Below are 18112 nucleotides of genomic sequence, written 5' to 3'. Positions count from 1 at the left end.
CACACATGTGAATACTACAGTACAAGGATGCCTTCTAGTTCCTTCTTTCTCCATCTTTCTCCTTCTTTCTAGCTATCCTGCTATCAGATCTTGTGTCAAGAGATAGAAAACAGAGGACTTTTCAGAGCAATGAGCACTGGTCCTACAAGTAACTGCAGGCTGCTTCCGAAAATCCAAAGTCCCAGGGGCCAGCCTCCCCTATTCAGCCCTGGCCCCAGAGGCCCACTGGCTTCTGGCTTTAGGCTCCAGGTAAGGGGAGGGCTCCAGGGCAGTGGCCACTTTGGGCCTCTGGATTACTTAGCCAGCCACACATTTGCCAGATGATCTGCTAACCCTTCCTGGCCTCTTACGACCTTTGTGACGTTGAGGAATGAGGTCACCAGTCTGAGCCTTGGTTTCCTTATCTGTAACATGGGGCTAACGTCAATACACCTTCCTTTCAGGGTTGCTGTGGTATCAAATCACACTGCATGAGAAGACGTTTGGAGCAGGGTAGTTACTACAATTATGGGAGTCCAGAGAGTCCTGCTACAACCCACCTCTGAGTGGGCTATGGTTTAAAAATTGATTCCAACCCTCCCCCTGCCGTTGGTTCAGCATTGAAGAAAGTGAGGCAAGACCCTACGGTGTGGGTTAGAATGTGGCTATAGCTCGAAAATAGGCCCTGAAGCCAGAGCTGGGTGAACTGAGTCATGCACTGCTTGGCTCCCCTGATCATGCCACCAGCTTCTCTTCCCAAGCACATGGGGTTCTGTGGATTCCAGAGTAGGTTTAATCCCTCTCCAAGACCCTGCCTGTCCTTTAGCACTCCCCATTGTGTGGGTCAGAGGCTGGCACCCTGGGCTTCCCTCTGTACCCCCACCTCTGCCTGAGTTCCTGGCTTGGGAGTCTCCCTAAATGACTGTGACATCCTAGAAGCTACCTACCCCAAACTCTAAGGACCATTCAAGGCCTTTTAGCGCAACCCTTTGGTGCTCAGAGGAGCTCAGTGAAAGTGGCAGGGCAAAGACATTCCCGTCCGAAAGGCTGCAGGAAAGCCTTCGATTTGGAAGGTGAGCCGCCATCCTGTGCCATCTGTTCCAGGTCCTCTCCCAAGTTCCAAAGAGCTCTATTCCTGAATCCTAAAAGTAAGAGACATCCTGGTAGAAAATTTTGAAACAAACAAAGAAACAAAAGGATAAGAAAAAAATGGAGTACTCATAATCCTACCACCCAGAGATCTGGCCCTTTGGGATATACAGCCTTTCCAGTCAATCCACTCTCACTCTCTTTTGGCATATAAACATTTAAAAAGTGAAATTGGGGTCATAATCTGTATATGGTTTGAATTTTCCTCTTTTTCCACTCACCGCTTACTATCATAAGCATTTCCACATGCCATCAAATATTTTAGGCAACAGTTTTTAATGGTCACACAGTTGCTTGAATGGGCTGCATGTTCCGGAATGTATTGAGCCAATCCCCTAGAGTTAGACATCTAGGCTCTTAGCTATGTTTTACTATGACTCTGCAGTAAACACCTTTATGGGAACAGGATACTCTACATTTTTGACTATTTGCCTCGAATACATGTTTAGAAGGTGGAACTGTGTATTTTTAAGGCTCTTGATAGGTTTATTCCCTAATTGATGCCCATAAAATTCATACCAATTTTGTCCAATTCTCCCTTCACAAGGCAGCCACATCTCCTAAGACCCTCGGGCCCTTACATTTTTAGCCATTTCCCTCAATTCTCCTCAGCCCCTTCTCCAGGAGATTCTCAGAGCCTGAATAAGGCATTCACCACTAACACTACAGGCCCTGCCAAGTCTGGGTGAGCTCCCTAAGCTCAGAGTGGGGCAGGGAGCTTTCAGCTGCAGCTGATCCTGCAGATCCACAGTGGGCACTGGGGTCGGAGCAAATGGAGGTGATTAAAACGCAGACCTTGCTTTTGAGGGACTTGAAATGGAGAGAGACTAACGGGCAGGTAAGCTTCCCTTCTAAACATCGGAATCACCTGGGGAGCTTCAAACAAACAAACCCATATCTATGGCCCTATGGCCCGCGCCCTAGGTCAATTAAATCAGACTCTTCAGGGAATAGGACCCAAGGGTGGATATTTTAAAAAGCTTTCCAACCACTCTAAATTCCCAGTGGTGCCAGGATTGAGAACTTCTGCCTTACACAACACACACAGTTTTACAAAGGTTATGTAAGACACTGGGGATGGATCATGGAGTCTGGCAAGAGTAAGGGGTGCTCCGGAAAGGCTTTCTGTAGGAGGTGGCTTCTGAGCTGAGCCATGAGGCAGCAAGGCCTCGGCACACAATATGTGAATATATTTTATTGTTAAAAACCATTTGATTCACAGAGTCCCCGAGAGTGCTTTCCTACAGCCTCTCCCTCCCCGCATGCAATTTTGTGCTCATTTTGACAGAGGAAGGAACCACACTTCAAAGATGCCAAAGACTTGACAAGGTCACCTGACTGCTAAGTGGCTGAGCCAAACTGAAACCAGGTGGCTCTCCTGACTCTTAAACCAGTGCTCTTCCCCGCATCCAAACTTCCAGAGTCACTCTGCAATCCAAGCCTTCCCTCACCACCACCACCCTCCTCCACCTTACCTTTTACTGGCTCCAGCCCTGAAACGCTCCCACAGGCCCTGGCACGGTGGCCTCCCTCAATACCCCTTCCTACTACATAGACCAAAAGGAAGAATTAACAATAAAGGAGGGAAAAAAGAAAGAGAACCAAAGATCCCACTCCATCTCATTAAGAAAGTAAACATAAGAGCCATCTAAGTGTCTAATTAAGCTTCTAATTAGTCCCTGCTTGTTACTAATGCAAATTAGATTACTCCGCTTAACTACAGCATGTCCACAACACCCTTGTTAATTGCGGCCTTTTGAAATTAAATTACTCCCTAATTAGCATATCAAAGCCATTGATTCGGAGCTGGGAAAGATGAGGGCAAGAGGAGCCGAATGCCAAGTTTGGTTAATCAGAGACGGCTAATTAAATAGTGACGTCTTACGTGGGGGGCCTGCTGGTTAAGGGGTAGGGGCAACTAGCCCAGGGCCTGAATGGCCATCTGGAGCCTGGTTCTGGTAGTGCCTTTGGCACCAGGGTTTCCTGTGGGCACAGGAGGGGCTCTATCGGGCCTAGGACAAACCACTGAGTATGGCCGTGTCTGGGCCCCTGGCTGTTCTGCCCAGCCTGCCCCTGACATGCCTTGGCCCCTCCCTTCATTTCCTCAGATGATTTCCAAGTGTGGCATTCACAGGGATCCTGGGCACCAATTCAAGGGCATCCAAAACACAGTCACATTTGAATATGCAAAGATTCAGTGTCCTTCCACGTCTCTCTCCCTGTTCTAAGGTGAGTTCCAGAAGGGCAACTTCTGTGTGTGGTTTCATTCTTGGAAGAAAGCCCCTCCTCCCCAACAAAAGTACACAAAGGGAGTAAGTGTTGGGGGCAGGGGATGACTTTAATCATAGAGGGTCTCACCCTGGCAGGGATGGGCTGGTTTCATCTTGAAACAGGGTCCCCCGGAGAGACAAGGCCTTATGGTAAAAAGGCCTACCCTCAGTGGTAGAAAGAAGGGAAAAACAATCACCCACCACCATCAGTTTTTTTTTTTTTTTTTTTTTTTTGAGACAGGGTCTCACTCTGTGTCGCTCAGACTAGAGTGCAGTGGCACGATCTCGGCTCACTCACTGAAACCTCTGCCTCCTTGACTTAAGTGATCCTCCGGCCTCATTCTCCTGACTAGCTGGGACTAGTCACATCCCACCACACCCTAATTTTTGTTTTTGTAGAGATGGGGGTTCCACCATAATGCCTAGGCTGGTCTTAGACTCCTGAGATCAAGTGATCCTCCCACTTCGACCTCTCAAGTGCTGGGATTACAGGCATGAGCCACTGCGTCAGTTCCACCATCAGTTCTTAAGTAGCTGTGCAGAAATTAGATTTGGGTCAGAGTGTCCTTATAGGTCTTCTCTGAGCTCTTGTTGTACAGACCCTGCAGGGTATTTTTTTTTTTTTTTTTTTTTGGAGACGGATACTCACTGTCATCCAGGCTGGAGTACAGTGGTACAATCTTGGCTCACTGTAACCTCTGCCTCCCAGGTTCAAGTGATTCTCCTGTCTCAGCCTCCCGAGTAGCTGGGATTACAAGCACCCGCCACCATGCCCAGGTAACCTTTGTATTTTTAGTAGAGATGAGGTTTTGCCATGTTGGTCAGGCTGGTCTTGAACTACTGACCTCAGGTGATCTACCTGGCTCAGCCTCCCAATGTGCTGTGAGCCACTGTGCCTGGCCAAACCCTGCAGAGTCTTTCAGACACTGTCCACCACTAGATTTTCCTTGAAGAATACTGGGGATTGGTGAATCTCCATGTCAAAGCTGCTAGCCAAAATGTCCTCAGGGGCTAGGCTGGTCACTTAGAAGGCGAGGTGAGGAGGGTACAAGGAGGCAGCTGCCACTCAATCCCAGTCCATCCTTTCCATACAGAGATGCGGACTGTGTTGACAGGGCTTGGGTTTTTCAAAAGGAAAGTGGGAATATTTATGTGACATTCACCATTATAATGAAATGTGTGTGGGTCAACAAAACTCAACAGGGATAAAGTTAGTCCATTTGTGACCTCAGCCTTTATGGCCAGCATTCCAGAGAGGCAGGTTCCAGTTCACTATGACCCTGGGCAAGTCAGGTTACCTCTCTGGGCCTGGGTCCTTCACCTATCAAATGAGAGTGGTAATTACCACTGCCTGGAGAATCTTTGAGGGTTGTCGTGGGGATGAGAACAAGGAGGTATGTGAAACTGCAAAGCACAGTTCTCAGTCAGGGCCTGGTGACTACCTAGCTCTACCTGCCACAATGCCCTCCCAGGTTTCCTAATGGGGGTGTCCCATTAGAACTTTCTTCCCCCATCTTCCATGAAGGGGGCTCCCAAGTGTCCTTGAAAATGCTGAGGGCTTTTTCCTGCAGATACCTGGCCTGGCTGTTGGGAGGCTTGGAGGTACCACACACTTGTGCCCTCTGCCCTGCATTTAATGGATCAGGCCTGGCAGGGACAACAGCTTCTGAATGACAAAATCCTGAGGGTTGAGAGGTCCCTAGCTTAGTCCTTCTATACCTCCCCCATTCCCAACTAGGGTAGAGTCTGTTCCCAGCTCTTCCTCCCACCCTAGTCCTCCTCTCTAAGATTCTCACCAGTAGCCCCTGGAGCACACAGGGTCATAGCCAGATTCCCAAAGGGTGAGATTCTGTTTATTCAAGGAGAGATCAGACAGGGTCCAGGGGAGGGGAAGTCCTCAGAAAGGGCAAATCCAGCCAGTACCCAGCCCATGGGTATCCATCCAAGCCAAACTGGGTAAAGGGGCCCAGAGCAGGTTTTATTTTAGAAAATAAGTGAAATTAAAAGAAAGGCAGAAAAAAAAAAGGAATGGGGGAGGGGAAAGCTGCCCTGGTGTGAGGGGGAGGGGGGAGGGGAGATGGGGGACGGCGGCACATAAGGGCCAAGCTGCAGCCCGCCTCGCCTCACAGAGCGCTCTCTCCCAACGAGATTCAATTAATTGATAACATGAGGCATCAAATTAATTTCTGGAGGATGTGAGATTCTGATGAAGAGAAATCGCGGCGATGGGGATCGGGTGGGAGGGGGCAGGCAGCACCCCTTTTAATCAGGTTCCACGGCCTAATTGGGAAGGAGGAGACTTGCATGGGTCATAGTGTCCCCTGCCCTGAGCTCCACAGCACCTCTTTCAGGAAGGACCCACAGAAGCAGTAGGTTCCCAACGCCCTTGGAACAAAGAGGGTGTGTATTGAGACCTTCAGGTCTCTTCTTCCCTGGCTCCCAAACCACAGCTTCAGGATGGTGAGCCCGAGGACACTGGACTGCAGGTGCACTCTTCACCCACTCTACAGTTAGGAAAACCAAGGCCCAGAGAGGAGACAGGTCATGCCTAAGGCCAAAGAGCGAGTTAGGAAGTTGGCAGCAGTGTGCTTGCTGGGGCTCCTCATGATGTATCCGTGTAGGTTCAGACCCTGTTTAGACCCAGACCCACGAAGTCATCTCAGAGCAGCATGGGTGGGCGGCCCTCTCTGTGGCTACAAACTGCCATGCTGCCTGAGCCGTCCCCTCTTCCAGTGTTCCCAGATCCCCAGCTGCAGTTATTTCCTTGGAGTCTTCTGAGTCCCGAAAACACCTTTCATTACATCCTTGTGCTCAGGTCTCCGAGGCAGGAGATTCCAGCAACTCCAACTGATGCGTTCAATTAAAAAGGTAAAAGCTCACCAGGGGGAACAATCCAAAGCGAGTGCTCAGCTGGGGAGGGGGAACAGGTAGCTCTGGCATTCAGGGAAAGGAATCTCAGAGACTTCCTGAAGGAGGATTCTCTCAGTGGACCAACTCTACATCCTCAACATGGCCTGACCGTTCAGCTCCTCCAGCTCCCATCCAGAGACGTGGCCTCGAAAAGCCTGGTGCTTTGCTCCCTGAGCGCTTACTGTGTCTGCAGCGGCCCGTCCCTGGGTCTCCCACAAATCCTAATGTTCCATATTCCCCCAAAACTCTCCCCAGTGCACCCCTTCCTTCCAGAATGCAGATGTGCATCTGCAGGGGGAACCTCAAAGGAAAAGAGGAAGTATACCACCACCCTCTTTTGGAGCAACTTCTTTAGGCCTGGGTCTCCTAAAGACGTAGAAATGTTCTAGAAATGTAAAGCCATCTGGGAATGGAATCCAAGGAAGCCCCATTGAGGAGATGAGAATGGAAGCCCCAGCAACCCCTTCCCCCTCCATGTCCTATCTCAGCTGGGGGTTTCAGGAGCCACTCCGGCTTAAGTGGCCAGTGACCACAGATGTGTGCTCCGAGGCCCTTGCTCCATTTCTGATTTTCCAAATTGCACGTGAGCCACCTCTTTTCTGGGTCCCTCCCGCTGCCCTTCACCAGCCTGGCCTCTAGCACACAGTAGGCCACCACAGTGTTTATAGGATGGATACTACTGGGTCCCTGGCTCCATTTCCTAAGCCACCCTGCCTTCAAGTCGACATCATTTTGCCACCCCTTTCCTGCTAGTTGAGAAACTTCTCCCACCAGTCTTGCCTACCTTGAATAAATGCCAGTCTCTATTCTACCTACTCTGTTAGTCTGAGGAAAACTCACCATGTCACCCCACTTTCCATTTACATGGTAGCTTGGGTAACAGGCCATCAGAAATTTAGCAGGAAAGGAAACACCATTTACCTCTATCTTGCACCAGCAATTGGCCCCACCCACCATTAAGCCTGGCTGTGGAGGCTCCAGTTGGCCAGAGGATTGGGCCCAGGGAGGTGGGCAGTGCAGATGGGATTCAGGGCACAGGCCACCGTAGGGCTACCGTCCAGATGGGAAAGGAGGAAGGTGCAGGGCTGTGCCAGAGGGAGAGCCAGGGAAAAAACCCTGGTCTCAGGAGGGGTCCTGGGACCAGGATCAAGCAAGGAGGGCATTTGCCAAGCCCAAGCCTACCCAGCCCGGGCGGTATATCACAACAGCACTGACTCCACCACCTTACACACTGCGGCCCTGTCCACATGTATACCTTTTGTGCCAGGAGTTCTTGTTTTCCAGCTCAGGCAGGTATGCCCTGAGTCCAGGCTCTGCAAGGGCCCAGGGGCAACATCTCACAAGACCACAGCATCCGAAGTGGCAGAATTCAGAGGAAAGGGGTTTCCGCTGTGATCCTGGCTTGGTGGAACTAGCAGCGGGCTGAAGGTGTGTATTTCCACAGAGAATCCTGGGAGGCAATGCTGAAGGGTGCCAATAACTCCAGGCTCAAGGGGAGTCTCCTTTTGCTTCTTTGAGATGATCCATTCAGTGCTAGGTCCCAAATTGGTCTGAGACTTGTTGCCAACATCTTCCGGAAGGACGTGTAGGCTAGGGTTTCCAAACCCCAGAATCTCCCTTTCTGGAGAGAGGGTTTATCAGTCATTTTTATTCCTCTGCATTCGGGGGAATTCTCTCTCCCATTTATGTGTGTCCCATAGGCTCCTTAGGAGTGCCTGGGGAATGCTCCAGGGTTGCCTGCAGGTGCAAACACCAGATTCTGCACCTACAGTCCTCCTCCTCGCTTAAAGGGAAAAGAGAAAGATGGCCTTCACACTAGAAGGCAGGCGGCTTAGGCCAAGCTTGTGGAGGAGCGAGGAGCGGCAGCTCCTCCCATCCCTCCCTTTCTCCCTTCACCGAAGGCACAGGCCCTACCTAGTTTTACAGGAGTCCAGGGCCCCACGTTTTAGTCCCAGCTCTGCTACCATGTAGCCGTGTAACCTTGGACAAGTTGCCTCTTCTCTCTGGGCTTCATTTTCCCAACCCATAAAATGAAGATTAATCCTTCAGTATTTCCAGTATTCAGCCAACATGTGGCCTGGCAGTGCTAGCAAATTAATAATAAAAGCCATCCCTTGATCAGTACTACCATGCGCCCGGCACGGTGCTAGGTACTTGACATCTGCTCTCTCATTCGGCTCCCAAATGGAATCTCTAAAGTGGGTATTATTGACCTACTTTACAACATAAGAAAATTGAGGTTCGAAGAGCTTAATTAAGTTCCCCAGAGTCCCATCTCTACTGCCAAGTTCCAAAGCCTTTTCCACTCTGACACATGTTCTGCCCTGGGGAGGCCTCAGTTCCTTGCGCTGGGTTCCAGAGTTCTGGAACCAAGTCTGAGGAGGCCATTCCAGCCAACAGAGCCTCAGAATCTGTCAAAAATAGTACCTGCCCTGCGTTCGTCTGGGGAAGCTGGAGGGTGGTTAAGATCTGTGAGAAGGGAAACTGTGAGGAGTTTCTTGGATGGAAGAAATGATTATTTCACACAGTTTAGGCTATTAGTAAAGATATTGTGCCTGCTTAGGATGGGACTAGGGGGCTTGCACCGAGGCTGGAGAGACAGGAAACTGCCAAGGCAGTGGGGTAGGAAGGGTTAAGATGCAGGGAAGGCTTCTAAGGGAGACGACCCTTCCCTCCCCTTGCACCTCACACCTTGCCTGTGAAACAGACACTCTGTTCCCATCCTTCTCTCCCCGATGTGATGTATTATCTGTCTCTCCTACCCCAACAATCTGAGTTCCAGAGAGCAGACCCCAGCCTTCATTGCTTGGGTACCCCAGGCAGAGTAGGGGCTCAGCAAACATTTAGGGGAATTACTGGATCCAAAGCAAGCCCTCCTCTCTCAGTCCCTCTGCTTCCCTCCCCACAAGGAAGAGGTATGTTGGGGTAGAGGCCGGGCAGGATGCACACATTCCTGGCAAGAAGGGACCTACCTGCCTGCCGCCTGAAAGGAAGTTTTTGGCAAAAGAGGGAAGGAAGCTGGTGGCGTCTAGGTGTGAGGAGGGTCCCTCCACAGAAAGGGACAGGAGCAGGTCCCTTTGCAAATGGGACCCTTTGCAAGGGCTCTGGCCCTGCCGTTCTCCAGCACTGGGATCAGGTCTTTCTCCCCCAGGGCTCAGGGGTTCCCCAACTCCATAACTCCTGGGAAACCTACCCAGAACAGGGAGAAGGATAGAAAACCCCACCCAAGCACCCAGCCCTTAGTGCCAGGAGAGGTTTCCCGTGGTCTTCCAAACTTAGCAGCAAGCCTGGAGCCAGGGTAAAGTGGGTCCTAAGGGTCCCACAGGAGAGATTCAGCGCTCACCCCGTGCCTATGGTTGCTGAGAGGGGACAACCATAGAACCACCTCCTCCCCTTGCCACCTTGACCCTCTGACTAGAGTGAGTGACTCCCCCAGCTCAGTCTTCTGAGTGTCTCAGATCAAAGGGCATCATGGGAGCTAACAAACTGTTCAAGTACCAAGAGCAGAGCTCCAGCATCCTTCCTCCAGCCACCAGGTAACAGCTCCAAAACCTTGAGGCAAAAGTTTCTCAAGTTTGAAAAAAAAAAAAAAAAAAAGCCCTGCAGACTTCCCCACAGTGGTTTTCCGCGGGGGCGGGCAGAGGTTTTCTAAGGCCGTGGCTCCCCTTCAGGCAGCTGGGTCCACTGGGCCCGGCCTTCGGTCCCAGCTCCTACCGGCTGGTTCACCGGGAGGTGGTGGTGGGGCGCTCAAAATGCCCGGTGCCCGCAGGGCATGGCGGTCAGGAGGCCGTTCAGCTGTGATTCTCTGTAAAGTGAGCTTCTGGGTTCTGCAGTGGGATCGGCACAGACCTTACCGCAGCTACAGGCCACATGACGACCCTGCTGCTCCTTCTTTCTGCGGGCACTCGGGGCAATCCTAACAATCGCCCCTCAAGCTGCCCTAACCTCAATCCCAGACTCGAGGAAGTGCGTGCTGGGACGAATCCAGGCGGGTCTCCAAAACCGGTGAAGATGCTGAGGTTCAGGTAAAAACCCGCATTGGCCAAAATGCTCCCGGGCTTTCTCAGGAGCCACCCGAATGGCAGCTTCAGACTCGGGTTTGCTCCTCCGGACTCCCCACCCCTATTCCTGGCTCCAGGCGCCGCGGTCAACCTGCGGGGAAACTAGGTGCTAGGGTGCTAGGCACGCGGTGATCTCCAGACGCCCGAAACACCAGGCGCTAAGTCAGCAAGGAAACCAGCCGGGAGGGGGCTGGCCAGGGAGGCCGGGGAGCAAAGGAGAGAACTGGGGGCTCTCTAGGCTCGGGGTTCCCATACCCTCTCCCCCTAATCTAGGTTCGGGGTGGAACGCGGTACGTTCACGAGGTCGCCTCAGTTGGGGTACAGAGGGAATCCGCCACCGTCTGGGCCTCTGCCTCAAAATCCGCATCCCACGAAATTACCCGGTTCTTTATAAGGGCGGCCGGGCCCCCAGGTGGAATTCTAGCGCCACTGGCTCTGCTCTGTCGCAGCGAAAGGAAGTTTGTTTGGTGTGGATGGGAAGCCCGAAGTTGAAGCGCCGCGGGTCAGAGAGGTGCTGGGGTTGTACAGGGGAGATACCAGACTCCACAGTTTGGGGGGGGGGTCCTGTTTGGACACTCCGGGCTCTTTCCCAGGTCTTTTCCTCTGCGGCCGCTCTCTCTTCTCCCCATACGTGGTGGGGCGGCAGCTCTCTCCACATCGGGTGAGTAGAGGTGTCGGCCAGATCGTTCCCCCCACCCTCCACCTCCGGCGCACAAATCACAGGGGCCGTTTCCAGACGCTCTCAAGTCCCCAAGAAGTTTTCCGCTCTATCCCGGAGCTGAAGGAGCGATAGGAAAGGGGCTGACCTGCCCTGGCACTTCCGAGGTGCGACCTCAGCAAGACAAGTCCCCATTTCACCCGAGACGACGCGGCGAGTAGGATCGCGATATCCCGCACTCCCTCTCGCCCCCACGTTCATCGGCCTCCTGCGCGTCCTGGGGAGTCCCGTACCGACTGGAGTTGGGGGAGCCCAGTTCACCACTTCCCTTCCCAGCTCAGGAAAGTCTGGGCCGGGAAGTATTCTTTGTCTGACTCGGGGCGGGGAGGGGGTCGCGCCCCGGTACACCCCATTCCCAGCGGCCCGGCCGGGAGGGGGCGGGGCCCAGATTCTTGGGGAAGGGCGGGCCTCGGTGGCCTCTCCGGCCGCCCCCCTCCCCGCGCCGGCCTTCGGCTGCCCCCACTCCCGCCGCGCCACAGCCCCCACCTGTTCCCGAGGCAGCTCCGGCCCGCGGTGGCCCGGGCCAGGGGCGGAGTGTCGCGGCTGCGCGGGGTCAGTGCGCCGCGGCCGGCCCTGGCTGGAACAAAGTGCGCCGGCCCGGGCCCGGCTCCTCCCGGCGCTCGGCGCGTCTCGGGCGGGCAGTTTGCAAACACAAAGTGAGCCAGCGAGCGGGCGAGAGAGTGCGCGAGCGAGGGAGTTGGTCTGATCGCCCGCCCAGCCCCCACCCGCGTCCCTGGGCCCGGCCCGCCACCTACCTGTCCCGCCCGGCCGCTGCGTGCGGGCTCCGGCCCGTCAGCCCGCGCGGGGCATGGGGCTCGCTCCGGTCGCAGCCCGGGCCCGCCGCCGCCCGCCGGGGCTGCCCCTCCGCGCCGCCCTGCGCCGCGCAGCTCCCGGGCGTCCTCCCAGCGCGCAGCGCCGACCGCCGCGCGCCTCAACCCCGCCGGGGCATCGCACTTTGTGGGCTGCTCGGCTCGCTCCGGCTCCGCTCCTCCTTCCCGGTCCTTCCGCGACGCTCGTCAGCTCGCTCCAGCTCCCGGGCTCCGGGACCCCGGCGTCCCCGCCCCCGGCCCTGCCCTGGTTCCGGCCCGGGCTCCTCCCCGCCGCGCCGCCGCCGCCTGCGCCGCGCCCTCCTCGTGGGCTGGGGGCTCCGTCCCGGCCGCCGGCCGCACCGTCCGGTCCGCAGGGGCGGCGGGCTCCGGACTCCGAGGGGCTGCGACTGAGCCTGGGCTGCGAGTGGCTGCGAGCGGGCGGCGCGCGGGCGGGGCGGAAGGGGGCGGAGGAGGAGGAGGGTGGAGAGGGAAGGAGGGAGCGCGCGGAGCGCGAGGGAGGAGGGAGCAAGAGAGCGAGCGGCGGAGGGAGGGGAGACCAACTTCTAGTGCTACCATAATTCGCCTAAAGCAGGTGCAGCAACTTTCACCCCGCCAGGCAGCCGGCTGAGAGCGAAAGAAGACCACGTGCACCAACTTTAGGCGAGGAAAAATGCGAACGTGGGGAGAAGACGTGGGGCGGCAGATCTGAAAAAGGTGGTAGGTGGAGGGACCCCAGGGATTCACGCTGGCCTCGGGCTAATTCTCTGGCGCGCTCGCAAACCCCGGCCATCCCCTGGAGTCTGGAGGTACGGCCAAGTCCTGCTCCCACACGGTTCACTGGTTCCCGGCGGGCTGTGCCCGGCGCGGGGAGTGGCCGGGGGCCCAGAGGCAGAGCCAGCGACCGGCCTGGGCCCTCCCTGGCCTCCCTCCTGCTCCCCACTGCGTGGGGGCTGAGGATGGGCTTTCTGAGCCGGGGGTGGGGTGGGGGGGCCTGGGCGAGGCCCCTTCAGGGCTTTGTGAACAGTCACCCGCGGGTGTGCACTGCCTCCCTCTGCGGAAAGGGAATTTCCCATAAAGTGTTCTGTGAACTAGTGAAGAAGGAGCCCAAGGCTGGAGTCATACCGGCAAAGTGACGTGCAAAGTTGAGGCAATTATCCGGACAAATTAGATTGTAAACAAAACAGCATCTCTGAATACCACTTTTGCCCAGGAGGACTGGAGGGATTGTGGTGGTGGTAATGGGGGATGGTGGCAATGGTGGGTTGGGAGAGGGAGGTCCGGACGAGGGAATGCCCACGGCCCAAGGGGGAGGGCTATGTTGGTAGCAGACGCCCCACTCAGAGTCCAGTGGAAATCTCAATACCGGTCCTCCCTCACCCCGCAACACACGCCGGAAATGTCTCTCATCTGTCTGCGTGTGTTGGGGGTGGGGAGAAGTGAAGGAGGTCTCAGGGGTCCTCATGAAGTGCCCCAACCCAGCTCAGTGATGCCAGGTTCTCATGACCAACAGGGAGGACCCTGTTGTGGGATCAAGGCAGGAAGACAATGGCTCTTAAAGCCTCCTCTGGCCCCTGAATCCTCAGGCAGGTGGACAAGGGGCAAGCATAGTATGTGAGCCCCTGTGGAGTGGGAGCTGGAAGCCTGAGGGGTGGGGCTGAGCTGCAAGCCTGAATGCTTAGTTGCCTGCGGGGAGGGGATTTCTTGGCCCTTCAAATGGCCCTTGAAAGAAGAGGGACTTGAGAGAGGAGGCACCCTCTTGGGTTATTTTTCATCACTTCTGACCCTTTTCTGTAACGTTAGTGACACCTACACGGGTCCACATTTTATGTATTTGCCCTGTTGGGCAAGTTTGACAGGCATACTTAGGTCCTGCTGGAGTGTTTCAGATTTCTACGTGTGCAATTGTGCAGGGAAGACTCTAAGTGGTGTCCTTTCCAGCGTGGCAACTGAGATAACCACAGCCATAAGAATAAAAAGCAGCTACCGTCTGAGTCGTACCACCCACCAGCCATTTAATCTTCACAGTAACCCTAGGAGGGAGATAGTTCTATTATCTCCATTTTACCGAAGAGGAAACTGAAGCACAAAGTGATCAAGTCACTTGCCAGGGCTTACATAGCTGGTCAATGATGAGCCACATTCCAACTAGAGCCACTTCAGTGACGACAGGAAAAAAGCTCATGGTGGTTTCTAAAGCGGCACTGCCCACTTATGGGTTAGCTGAGGGGAAGGATATTCCGGGAGAAAGAAAGCCCTTGGTAGTACCATCCGATTTACCTTCTGTCAAGGGCCAGCTCTGGTGGAAGTCATGGTGTGTGGACTTGTGTCAGACCAGCTGGGCCAGTGACTACGTTCTCAGTTCTCCTTCCCATCCTTCTTGCAGCACAGGCTGAGGGTGGGGCGAGAACTAGGGACTGTGGAGATATAAGAGAGAATTTCTGTAAGGGGGCATGGAAAGAGGTGACCTCTGAGGGGCTTCTCCAGCCCTTTTCTGGCTGGTTGACTGAATGCTTTTCCCATCCCCTTCCTGCAGCAGCCTTTGTACCTCACACATGGGCTCACTTGCCCAGAGAGATTGCCCTGGGAAATGCTTCGCTTTCCTTTCTGTTTACCCCTCATCTCCAGGCCAGTTCAGTTCTCAGCACCCTGTGATCTACAGTGGAGGGCTCAAGGCATCAAAAGACCCTGTCTTGTCCTCACCTAAAGGACATTTTAGTGAGGAAAACAAAACCTCCCCAAAGAAAGATACAGAACAAATGTCCCCAAATCAAAGAAGCCAGTCCAAAGTCCTTCTTCCTGGTGCAAGAGCTTCATTAAGAAGGTTGAAAAGAGTAGCCCTTGACTCCAAAGTGGGAGTGACTGGGAGCAGACAAGAGGGTCCCCTTTCTGTCCTTGTTCCTTCACAGGACTCAGGGCAGGTGCAGGTGCTCTGGCAGTGGCAGGAACCAAGGCTCATGACTTGGCTTCTCTAGGGAAACCATAATTAAGAGCACAAGGGCTAGAGTCAGGCAGCCTTGGGTTGAACTTCAGCCTCTGTCACTTAACCAGTGTGTGACCTGGGCAAGTTACATGATGTTTGAGTCTCAGTTTCCTCACTCATCAACTGGGAGGTTGGGAGGTCTCCTTGGGTGGTTGGGAGGGAGGATGGGCAAAACTGTTAGCCTGGTAACCTGTTCCTCATATGCTTTCCATAATTACTTATTTTCCCTTTGGTGAGCTCCAGGGTCCTCACTTAAAATGAGGAATGCTGACCTCACAAAGCTGCAAACCATGAGTCGCCACTTATTAAATGCTTGCTGTGTGCCAGGCAGTCTGATAACGTGCTGTTCAGCTTATTACCCCAGCAATGGTGACTATTCTCCAGGTGAAGCTAAGAGAGGTCAGGTGACTTGCCCAGGTCACATAGCTAGGAAGTGGTGCGGCAAGGACTTGCTCCCAGGTCTCCTGCTCTGAAGCAGATGCCCTCTCCCAAGGTCAGCTGCCACCTTATTGTTGAGATGAAGTGGGTTGATGGATGAGCTTGTTCCTAGCAGCAGGCCTGACACTCATGGGTAGGTTGGGGTGGTAGTGGTGTGTGCATAGAGAAACATTAGTCTCATTCCCATGGTCCCAACACAGCTAAGCCCAGATATTGTATGTTTCTGTTCATCCGAGTGCTTGAATCTCTTTTCTCAAAAATAATATTTTAGCATTTTTTTTTTGACAGAGTCATGCTCTGTTGCCCAGGCTGGAGTATAGTGGCATGATTTCAGCTCACTGCAACCTCTGCCTCCTGGGTTCAAGTGATTCTCATGCCTCAGCCTTCCGAGTAGCTGAGACTACAGGCACGCTGCTATGCCCTGCTAATTTTTGTATTTTTAGTAGACATGGGTTTCACCATGTTGGCCAGGCTGGTCTCAAACTCCTGACATCAAGTGATCCGCCCACCTTGGCCTCCCAAAGTACTGGGATTACATGTGTGAGCCACTGCACCCGGCCAAAAACTATTTTTTAGTTATCGAGGAATAAAATTTGGTCAGCATAGGCTGGGTGCAATGGCTCATGCCTGTAATCCCAACACTTTGGAAGGCCGAGGTGGGTAGGTCACATGAGGTCAGGAGTTTGAGACCAGCCTGACCAACATGAAGAAACCCCATCTCTACTAAAAATACAAAATTAGCCAGGCGTGGTGGTGTATGCCTGTAATCCCAGCTACTCAGGAGGCTGAGGCAAGAGAATTGCCTGAACCTGAGAGGTGGAGGTGGCAGCGAGCTGAGATCACACCATTACACTCCAACCTGGGTCTCAAAAAGAAAAAAAAAAAAAATCTTTATCAGCATAGTACAGTAACTCCACTCCTAAGTATAGGTATATATGCATATGTACATATGTACATAAAAATACATATGTTCACCAAAAGGCATAGAATGCTATGCCATCTATTGGCATGTGCTGATTATTCGCAACAGTCGTCAACAGTGGAGTAGGTGACTAAATCCTGGTCTTCTCATACGTGGGCTAGTACTTGGCAATGAGAATGAACAAACCATTGCTGTGTGCAACAACATGGAGGAATCTCACAAACATAACGTTGAGCATAAAAGCTAGACACAGCTGGGCGCGGTGGCTCACACCTGTAATCCCAGCACTTTGGGAGGCCGAGACGGGGGGATCACGAGGTCAAGAGATCAAGACCATCCTGGTCAACACGGTGAAACCCCGTCTGTACTAAAAATACAAAAACTGGCTGGGCATGGTGGCACGTGCCTGTAATCCCAGCTACTCGGGAGGTTGAGGCAGGAGAATTGCTTGAACCCAGGAGACGGAGGTTGCGGTGAGCCAAGATCGCGCCATTGCACTCCAGCCTGGGTAACAAGAGCGAAACTCCGTCTCAAAAAAAAAAAAAAAAAAAAAGCCAGACACAAAAGAATACACATTCTGATTCCATTGATCTGAAATTCAGAACCCAATCTAATGAATTGATGGCATTAAAATTCAGGAGCATGGCCATTTTAAGTGGGGGTGTGACAGGGGCATGAGGAGATGTCTGGGTCTTTTTGGATTTGGGAGTTGGCTACATGTGCATGTTCACTTTGTAAACATTAATTGAGCTATACATTTTATGCTTTAAAATATGACATGTAAAAATCAGGCTAATATAGGCCTTTCCGTGACTGTCCTTCTTTCCCACTCTCTGTCTTTCCCTTGTCGATTCGAGGTTGGCCTTCCCAAGTAAGGGTTCTACTCTTACTCCTTTGGTGTTGCTTGGGTATCTCAAAATTTTCTTTTGTTTTAGTTATTGATTTTTATTCATTTTTGTAGCATAATAAAGTATCAAGCAATTAAAATTTTAAATGAGGCCGGGCGCTGTGGCTCACACCTGTAATTCCAGTACTCTGGGCGGCCGAGGCAGGCAGCTCACAGAGGTCAAGAGTTCAAGACCAGCCTGACCAACAAGGTCACCCTGTCTCTACTAAAAATACAAAAATTAGCTGGCTGTGGGGGTGTGCACCTGTAATCCCAGCTGCTTGGGAGGCTGAGGCAGGAGAACTGATTGAAGAACCCAGGAGGCGGAGGTTGCAGTGAGCCCAGATCTCCCTACTGCGCTCCAGTCTGGGTGACGAAACAAGACTCCGTCTTGGAAAGTAATAAAATAATAAAATATTAAATGAAAGGTAGTCTGCTCCTAGTTTTTACTTGTGTTTTGCTGAACTACATGCTACTGCGATGTCTACATGTTTGTTACATGTTTTGTGTGTGTCTCTAGGTCACTTACAAGAGGCCGCTGGAGAGGATTCTGCCGTATCAGTGTGCCCTGTATTGTTTTATTACCCAGCTTCCCACCGATGGACAGTTAGATTGTGGTGGATGTTTGGGTATTATGGTCTTCTTGCTGCCGCAGGCTTCCTTTTGTGACCTCCCTTCCCACTGTGCCTCTCCTTCCCCACGGTGGTTCCTCTACTCTGGAATCTTATCCCCTTGCCATCTCCCCACTATTCCTCCATTCCCTGCTTCCCGATCTTTCTGACTGGGACAGACCTCGGATCTGTGCCAATTGGAAGCGAGGGAGGGATAGGAGAGGGACAGCTTTTTCCTTTTCCACAAAGGCTCCTCTTCCTCAAGATCGATGCTGATTTAAACAACGAAATACTTCATTAGGGGTTGATATCTTAATGAACTGTGTCAGGAGCCTTCAAGGCACTCTTTTGGCTTCCTCGGTTTTAAGGGGAGCTCCTA

The 18112-nt window shown here is 53.1% G+C and overlaps 1 protein-coding gene and 1 long non-coding RNA gene across 13 annotated transcripts in view; one reads left to right on the top strand and one right to left on the bottom strand.

Moving 5' to 3' along the window:
* The window catches only part of FOXP4 (forkhead box P4), a 53546-nt gene extending 41200 nt beyond the window's left edge, over window positions 1–12346 (bottom strand). For 9 of the 10 annotated variants that reach the window (XM_039467494.2, XM_039467497.2, XM_003922987.4 and 6 more), the window contains exon 1: window positions 11843–12346. The gene's annotated coding sequence lies outside the window, so the exon portion shown is untranslated. Of the gene's footprint in view, window positions 1–7563; window positions 11106–11842 lie in introns of those variants that run through there. The other variant, XM_039467495.2, reaches the window with a different exon arrangement.
* LOC101044676 (uncharacterized) overlaps window positions 10055–18112 on the top strand; it is a 27878-nt gene continuing 19820 nt past the window's right edge. The window contains exon 1 of one of the 3 annotated variants that reach the window (XR_744194.3): window positions 10055–10333. This is a non-coding gene — a long non-coding RNA (uncharacterized LOC101044676). Of the gene's footprint in view, window positions 10334–11163; window positions 11245–12459; window positions 12614–18112 lie in introns of those variants that run through there. The other 2 variants (XR_744195.2, XR_164505.4) reach the window with 2 other exon arrangements.

The sequence above is a fragment of the Saimiri boliviensis genome, chromosome 4 (genome assembly GCF_048565385.1).
Source record: "Saimiri boliviensis isolate mSaiBol1 chromosome 4, mSaiBol1.pri, whole genome shotgun sequence".
Lineage (NCBI taxonomy): Eukaryota > Metazoa > Chordata > Mammalia > Primates > Cebidae > Saimiri > Saimiri boliviensis.
This window is presented reverse-complemented; position numbering and strand designations above follow the sequence as displayed.